Genomic DNA, 9,173 nt, shown 5'->3' with positions numbered 1-9,173 from the left:
TCGTGGAACCTCTGAACATACTCAGCTATCTTGGGACCTTCCATATTCAGGTGCCAGAATTCGGTCTCTAACCTCTGGATTTCAGCGCGAGAACAGTACTTTTTGCGCATGAGTTCTTTCAATTCAGTCTAGGTCAGTGCGTAAGCCGCAGCTTCGCCAAGGGTCTGGACCTGTAGATTCCACCAGGATAGGGCTCCATCCACAAATAGCCCTGAGATGTAAGTGACTTGTTGATCCAGCGCGCATTTGCTCATGCGAAGTACGGACTCGGTTTTCTCAGCCCAGCGGACGAAAGCAACAGCACCACCTGTGCCATCGAAGTTTATGGGCTTGCAGTCCAAGAATTGTTTGTAGGTGCGCCCATGAGGAGGATTTTGGTTGTCGTTAATGTTCGAGCTACTTCCGCTTGGTCCTCCTTAAGAGGCAGCATATTGAGCAATGGCATTAGCGATAACTTGCTGTAGTTCTTCATGAGTGGTAGGCATCGGCTGTGGCTGACGTCTTGGCGCCATCTTCTAAAGATGTGTACGTTGGTCAGGCCATAGTAAGCATACGATTATAGTAATAGTAATAGCACATAACATCTCATGTTATCAATATATCACACACAACATCCCATGTTATAATCATTATACACACAACATCCCATGTCCCAACATCCCATGTCACAAGTATTATATACACAACATCCCATGTCCCAACATCCCATGTCACAAGTATTATATACACAACATCCCATGTCCCATCATCCCATGTCACAAGTATTATAAATAAGAAATCAAGTGCATCAGATATGGTGAGAATACCGCGATTGCTACATATATCGAGACCATAAAGTGTAGTAAGTGTGTCATACAACCATCAATCAAATAGGGGCTACATCACCCCTGTACAAAACTATATCATATCAGTATCACATACATCAGGTACATCAAATAAGTATCAACAAAAGTCAGAAATCATCAGATGGTCTCCAAGAGGCTGTGCAGTCACAATCGCTGTCGTCTCACCATCGTCTACCACTATGGCACCGATGAGCTCTATGCGGATGGGGGTGGAGGAGGGGGAAAGTGAGTGTAGAGTAAGCGGCGTAAATGAAGCCAGTCCTCCTCCATCGCCTGCTGAGTGTGAATAACAGAAGCGATCTGCTGCTCTAAAGTCGAAAGTCGGGCAGCAAAGTCCGGGGGTAATGATCGAAAAGGCTGAAAAGGTAAGGATGTCTGACCATGATGTGGACCTAGTGATAGCTGAGCTCTCTCGAGCTCCTGGAGTCGCTGCGTATGGGACTCATGCTGATGGACAAAGGACATCAAGACGTCCTCTATGGTATGTCCCATATGGAATGGATGATATGGATCAGTGGGTGGCATCGGAGAGGAAGATGACCAAAGCAGTGGCGTGCTGGTGGGATCGAATGGTGCTACATGAACAGGTGAAACAGAAGATGGAACAGATGTCATCTGGGGCATGAAAGGCATAGGCATCGGTATGTGCCCAAAAGGGTGGGCTGAAGAGCCCTCTCCAGGCCCTGCTGGAGGTACAAACGGTGGGATCTGAAATGAAAAATCAGTATGATGTGCATCAGTGTGATGTGGTGGAAACGGTGGAACATCCTCGTCAGCAGGTATCCAACCGTGCTGAGCCTCCTCATCGGGTGGATCCATATGCTCAGCAAACAGAGCGTGCTCAGGCTCGAGGGGTACAGGATCAAACGGAGCAATGACAGGGTCAACTGGTGCAACATGCTCAACTGGGTGGTCAATAGGGATATCAGCAATCAAAGGGGGATCAACAAAAGGTGGATCAACAACAGGATCATCAGCTATAGCATGATCATCAGTAATCAAAGGAACATCACCAACAGGTGGGTCAGCCAAAACGGGCTCAACAGGAACGTCAGCATGTACCAAGTCATGCTCATGCATAGGATCGAGAGCAGCTGCCTGCTCTGGGGCCAAGGCAGGCTCTGGGTCATCAAAAGCCATGTCAAAATCAAACTCCGGATCAAAGGGATCGATAGGATCGACGGGATCAACAGGGTCCTCCATATGCTGGTCCATAGGAATATACTCAATATCGCGGTCAGGATCAAATCCTGGAGGAAAAACGGGATCGGAATCCTCAATGTCGTCGTGCTCGAACACAAAGCTCGGGATGGGTGCGGCAGAAGATGCCTGATCGGGGTCCGAGTCATGTACAAAATGCTGTGTGCTCACCTCGTGAGACGGTACAGATGCCACAGACTCAAAGGAGTCTGGGACTGGCGAATGGGCGGGCGAGTCCTCAACTGGAGCACCAGCGATCATCAAAAGATCGCCAGCGGAAAGAGGGGCTGCATCAGGAATCTCATCCTCGTAAGGCTCGTCCTCAAAGAGATCAATGTCGCCGTCAGCCTCGGCGTCGGGTAGCAAGTCGTATGCTGGATAAGAAGCAAGGGGTATGGGAGCTGGAATCGCTACCAAGGGAAGATACTCAGCAGGTGGGTCATCGATATGCTCATCAGCGCCGTCGGGCAGAGCGAAGGGCTGTAAGTCATCATCATCGGTGCTGGTGAAGTCGGAGGTATGCACCTCGTGCTCTGAAGACACAATGTCGTCCGATACTACGGGTAAAGGTCCGGTGGTATCTGAATCACCCGTGGCTGGTGAGTCCATGGGTCTGTAACATAAACACAAAATATGCACAAAAATCAGTAAATCAGGTAATCACACAAGTTACCAAGTAATATTCACATAATCCTCCTAGTCCCACTAGCCTCCCAGCCTCCCAGACTATCCTTCCTAGTCCTACTAGCCAACTTTCCCAGCCTCCCAGACTGACTCCCTAGTCCCACTAGCAAACTTTCCCAGCCTCCCAGACTGACTCCCTAGTCCCACTAGCAAATTCTCCCAGCCTCCCAGACTGACTCCCTAGTCCCACTAGACAACTACCTCGATCCATTAGATCAAGCCTCGGCCTCCCAGACCGAGCCTCAGTCTCCCAGACCGAGCCTCAGCCTCCCAGACTGAGCCTAAAAATAATAAATAAAATATGCTCAACATTTGTTTATAAAAACGTTTTGGATCTGGACTTAAGTGGTATGCAGTAAAAATGTTTTCGTGAGAGCCCTAGTGATCATAGTCTAGACTCGAGAAGGAATCCTAGTTCGCTATGATCAGAGCTCTGATACCAAGCTGTCACACCCTGGCTTTGCGGAAGCGTGGTTAATTTTGGTGTGACTTCTTAATACCATAGCTTAATCATAACAAGCTATATGAATTAAAAATATGCAAGATCATCCATTGATAATAAAAATATTAAACATTGTCTTAACGGGTTAACACCCAACAACCATAAACTTGTCTAAACATTACAAATGCAAACTTAAAGTAAACATGGTTCAGGGACTGTGACTTGTCCAGGAAAGAGTCACAAGTCTCGAACCCTGGATGACCTGGGGCCTAATGCAGCGGAAAACAAGCCATACCGCGCCAGATCGTTAGTTTCCTGAAATACATGTAAGTTGAAAAATCAACAATAATGTTGAGCGAGTTCATGCGAAAGTGAGTATATAAACCTTTATCTTTGTCAAAAACCTGGTATGTAGCAAATAAGGAAAAAAAGAGATCACCAATGGTTTGCAAGGCCATTGATATGTGTGAAGTGCAAGTAGGAAGACTCAAACCTAGCGGATTTATGCGTCGGGCACTAAGTCACCCCGAGGTCCGTTCAGCTGGACCTGGGGCTGGGCTCGCTACACCCAGATAGATCTACCGCTCCTGTCCCTCGGTCCTACTATGAGGATTAATGGCCTCAAGTTTCCGCCTACCCACTCACATGATCTAAGTAACAAACCTCCTTACGCTAATCATACCATGTATAAACATATTCATAATCATTGTAACATGTATTTCACCCCCGCAGTTTAGAAAACTGAAAACAGTTAAGAGAAAAGGGGGACATGAACTCACAGTCAGTGCGTCGCTAAATCAAGCACTCCAAAAGTCCGAAAGCTGTGCAACGACCTACATGTGCTAATTCTATTAGACGGATGGCCGTGCTTTAGCTTCATAGTTTAATTTTCGGGAAACAGTTAGACAACTGTTCCTTGTACATAATTGGTAGTTAATCTCCTTCCCAAGGATGGGGGATTTAATACATGTGCGTTTATGATATTAAGTCTCACTTAATATATTTTATTTCTCATTCCAAAATATAATTATTTTTCTCAAAAATAATATATTTTCTCTTCGCATAATACTTTCCAAAATAATACGTTGACAATATCCGCATTTATGAATATTTCCGTATAAAGCGTAAGTTACGTTTTGGCGATTTAGTGGTAATAGTACTTACCGTTGTAACTTATATGTTTGTCGTGTAGGCGTTGGTATTATTTTGGGTTCGACAAAGTTTGTAAATATTATTTTTACTCTAAAAATAATATTTATATATTTTCACAAAATAATCATAAACAGTGTGGTGAAAAATATATTTATCGAATAAATATTTACCACGTTTAGTTTTGTGAAAAATCCCACCTCCGATTATTTAATAATTAAAGTCATGGCGAAATATATTTGAAAATGTATCAAAAATAGTCTAACACTTGTAAATAATTCTAAGTGTTAGATTTTAGAAAAATTTCGCCAGAGTTTCCCCTGTAACTGGAGGTGGCCACGCTTTCAAGCGTATCATTTTCTTTTACAAAATCATTCCAACACTTCTTTAAATCAACCAATCAATTTCCGATAATTCAAACTAGTTTCAATACATCAAACTTGTAGACTAGTATGTAAAATCGCGTTGTTACATGAACTTGTAATTTTTCCGAAAGTCGTAATGTAGATCACCTTATATTTAGTGGATCTATGTATAAAATAGTTTAGTCTTGCAAAAACCCCGTTTTTGGAACAAATCATTCTTTACAACTTCCCGACAACTTTTGTAAAAATTGTTATTTTGTCGGATCTTTCGTTTCACAAGTGTTTATACACTTGTAGTTTGTAAAAATCATATTCATTAACATGTCATCCAACTTTTAAAAACATGATTTTTCTCGACACTTGGGTCTACAAATTTACCACTTGTACATACGTAGATCGGCTCGTTTTAAGTACTATTTTACAAGTCAAAATACTTTTACACAAGTTCATGTTTCTCGTGTGGTGGAGTTTCACCTTTTAACCCTCGTACCGACAAAAACAAGCTTATGTCAAGATTTGTGATCTTAACAAAGTCGGGTTAAACGATGATAAGAGCCACCACAACGTAGATCGGGCCTCAGTAATCAACATATTCGAATACTACGACTTTTACACATGTTATGAGCTTTTAACCAACAATATTCAAGTTTTAGTAGCCTTTAAAGATTCAAAACGCATGATTCCGACTTTTTACCGTTAAAAATCATATTAACCACTTTAGATACGATCAAGAGTGAGTTTTAAACGTTATACCTCTAGCTCGGGGCTAGGGAAGATCTTTGGCGAAAATAGCGTGGATAAAAGCAAATAAACGAGGTCCTTCAACTTCCGCTTGCTTCGAGCTTCCTTATACGTGATCCTCGACACTTGTATATACTTGGAATAGCAAGATCAAGACTCGAGAATGATGGATGGATTGTGGGTGCTCTCGGCCGAGAATAGGGAGGAGAGGAGAGAGTAGAAAGTGTTGGTGATTTGTGGTGTCAAGTCTTGTGGGTTTAGTGTGGATTTTATAGACAAAACATGAGCCATCGTCCAACGGTTTCTTATGTTCTCTAGATATCCACAATCAACAAATAAAATATTCAAAAGCTTGTACCCTCTTGTCCCTTGGTTTGGCCGAAATCTTTAGGGGGAAAGGACATCCGATTCGTTTCCAATCACACGGTTAGAGTTCAGTTATGTTAAGTAGGTTAAGTTTAGAGATTAACCCCGTTAGTTGTTTGATGCGTTATAAAGCGGGTGTTAGAGTAATCAGGGACCCTAACTGGCTCAGAAAAAGACTAATAATATTCCTGACAATATTTTTATGTTCCGGGTATAGTCCGGTTGTTCGGTTGGATAGTAATTCGTTAAAGCGCTTAAGTAATCTTTTAAGCGTTGTAAATAATATTTTTAGCGACACAATTTATTCTGCAAAGTGTCAGGAATAATTCCCCATGCTTTGGCACTTTATTAATTAGCTAGAAGCTAGTGTGTTGATAAAAGTGCTGTGTTTCACGCTTAGAGTACGTTTTAGGCACATCCAATCTCTGTATCTTATTCCTAGAGACGCAGTTATACAACCCTTGTATCCTTACACACACTATGGGTGTAGTAAAATATTTCTGGCTCATTCAGGCCTTTAGAGGCAGTGTTTGCCTGATGCTGGCTATATTAGCATGTCAATAGGTTATCCGTTCAAATGCTACTGTGCTTTTGTGCATCATGTTTGTCACTAGAGTTCAGTGAGTAAATAATGTAGTGACGGAAAAATCAAAGTATGATGCAGATATGTACAAGTATCAACAATCAAGTAGCAGTTTATCAGAAATCTCAGTTAAGCACAGTAATTAGGCAACAATTAATAGTTAATTAAATCGTACGGATACCTGGTTTGGTGAGGGTTGTCACAGCGGAAGCAATGGCCTAGACCTCGTATAATACTTTACGCGCTTTAAAAGCTTACCCTCTGCATAAAAATTGAAAAATATCGAAGATATTAATCAATTGCAGTTGAAGAAAAGATTCTCTAAAGGGAACACACCTAAAGTCGAGCCTTCATCTCTTTGACTGAACGGAAGTTCATACCTGAGCTCTCAAGGTCTCGCACTAACCCAGAATACATATATCAAATTGGTATATTCATCTGTAAGACTGAATCTAGGGAATTTTGATACGGGAGTATATTCTGAGGTGGGACACACGAATAAGTTTAGTAATTAAAACATTAATCTCGTATCTCGAATCAACTGAAATTTGTGTAAAAATTTAAGTGGATCAGTATACTGACAATCTAAGTGAATCGTTTAGAACTTGAAGTGTTTAAAGCTCAACGGTGCTAGTGATTTGTCATAAACTGATATGATCCTCTAACACGAACTCAAACAAAAATATTATCTGTAAATATGTTTGTAAATATTTCTTTACTGCTTTACGTTTCAGAAAAATACAAAAGGATTTTGATTTCACTTTATTTTCGACAACCGATGTCCGAATGTTGAGTTTCAAAATCTAAGTATGCTGATCATGTTTCTAAAAATAAACAAGTTCATTAAATTGAAACTTGAAGTTTTAAAATGAAAAATTTCAAAAATAGTTTGTGATATCTCCAAGGTCATTAAGTTGGACTTGGATGATAAATAGTGAAGGTTTTGGATGTTCAAAATGTTTAAATCTGTTGTAAAGAGTCAGGTTACGGTCTTGGTTGCTTAAACTGACAAATTTATAAAGTCATTTGATAGGGGGAGTGGAGTAAAGTAATCCTGGAAATATTCATATTTTTATTTTTGTGCAAAAAAAGTCAGGTTCTTAATTCAAAAGGTTTTTAAGAGCCAGGTCATCATTCCTGGACAACCGAAAACGCTATCATTATCGCATATTTGAAATGTTTCCTCTTATGCTTAGAGCCAGGTTTTCAATCTTGGATGTTCAAAATGTTTTCACTTATAAATTTTTGAAAATTGCAGATGTTGTACAAGATTAAGATCCTGATAGCCGAGTCTAAGGGGGAGTCTGAAGACGAGCTCGACGCAAGGGGGAGCTTGTAACCGGAAAGGCAGGTGTCGATCCCAAAAGCAGGAAGCTTAACGAAAGGGGGAGCCTGAAGAAAAGGAGTCTATCGAAAGGGGGAGCAACTGAAGCTGAAAACAGATCCACGGTGAGTCTGTTCGAGCAAGAGGGAGTCTGTGGTTGCTGAAGATGCCAAACCTTCAAGAAGACTCAGAGAGAGGGAAAAGACAAGGCGCTACGAGATTGACTGTGGTAATATCCAAGGGGAGCCTGTGAATGCAGGAATGTCTATCGCCTTCGTCAATCCAGTTCGTAGCAGAAATTAGAAGAAAACAAGATTTTATAATAGAATATGTAGGGAAAAAGCTAAGGTTGCATTATTGTAAATAAGGAGAACTTCCTTATTGCCATGGCGAGAGGAGTTATGTTATTCATTTAGAACTTTTGCACATTTGGACTTAGGAGAGCTTGGAGCTTATAGAGAGAAAGTAGAGAGAGAAAGTGCAAAAGGTGATTCAAGTTGCTTGTATCTTTTCATATCATTCAATCGAATCACAGATTATATACGTTCTTGTGTTCGGTCCACGCACGCGCACGGATTCTGCACGTCGCACGTGTCGTTCGCAATCGTTTCGGAGTCGTTTACGGTCCTACAACGGGCTCACAGATGTCAACAAAGATGCCACATTGTTTAGGATTGTACTTTAAATAGACAGTGCCTGTACTGTTCTATTAGCTCTTTCGCACACACTTGCATCTTGTACGAACTAACATTGTGAGCTCAGGCTGAGGGGCAGAAAGTGTTCTTTCCTTGATTGTGTTATAAAGTTTTACTTCATTATGCTGCAATTGTTCATTTGTTTATCTTCTTCATCTTACACTTCTTATAAAACAACACAATCAAGTAAATTCAGATCCTAATAGTGTCAAACACTTATTTTCATTTATTATATATAATAAATAATAAATTAACGATGAAAATTTCAAGAGATTTATGACAGGCTAACTGTTTATAAAAGATTAAGCTAACTATTTATAAAATAGTGTAATATCTCACTTATTATTATTAGAGTTAATTGCCCAGATGGTCCCTGTGATTTCACATTTTTTCACGTTTAGTCCCCACCTTTTGAAAATAGCAGGTATGCTCCCCATGGTTTGTTATTTTGTTACTCGGATAGTCCCCTGAGTAGATGTCAGTTAGTTTGGAAATAGCAGGTATGCTCCCTATGGTTTGTCATTTTGTTACTCGGATAGTCCCTTGAGTAAATGTCAGGGGACTATCGGAGTAACAAAATGACAAACCATAGGGAGCATACCTGCTATTTCCAAAAGGTGGGGACTAAACGTGAAAAAACGTGAAACCACAGGGACCATCCGGGCAATTAACTCTTATTATTATTAGTTTATTATTATATAGCACTACCATTATTATTACTATTTTTGGTGTTAAAAAACTTAAATAATTTGAATCTTGGGCTAATAAAACATCACTTT

Source organism: Helianthus annuus, chromosome 14, assembly GCF_002127325.2.
Source record: "Helianthus annuus cultivar XRQ/B chromosome 14, HanXRQr2.0-SUNRISE, whole genome shotgun sequence".
In the NCBI taxonomy this organism is placed as follows: domain Eukaryota; kingdom Viridiplantae; phylum Streptophyta; class Magnoliopsida; order Asterales; family Asteraceae; genus Helianthus; species Helianthus annuus.
The sequence above is the reverse complement of the archived record's forward strand: the minus strand, read 5'-3'. Positions refer to the sequence as shown.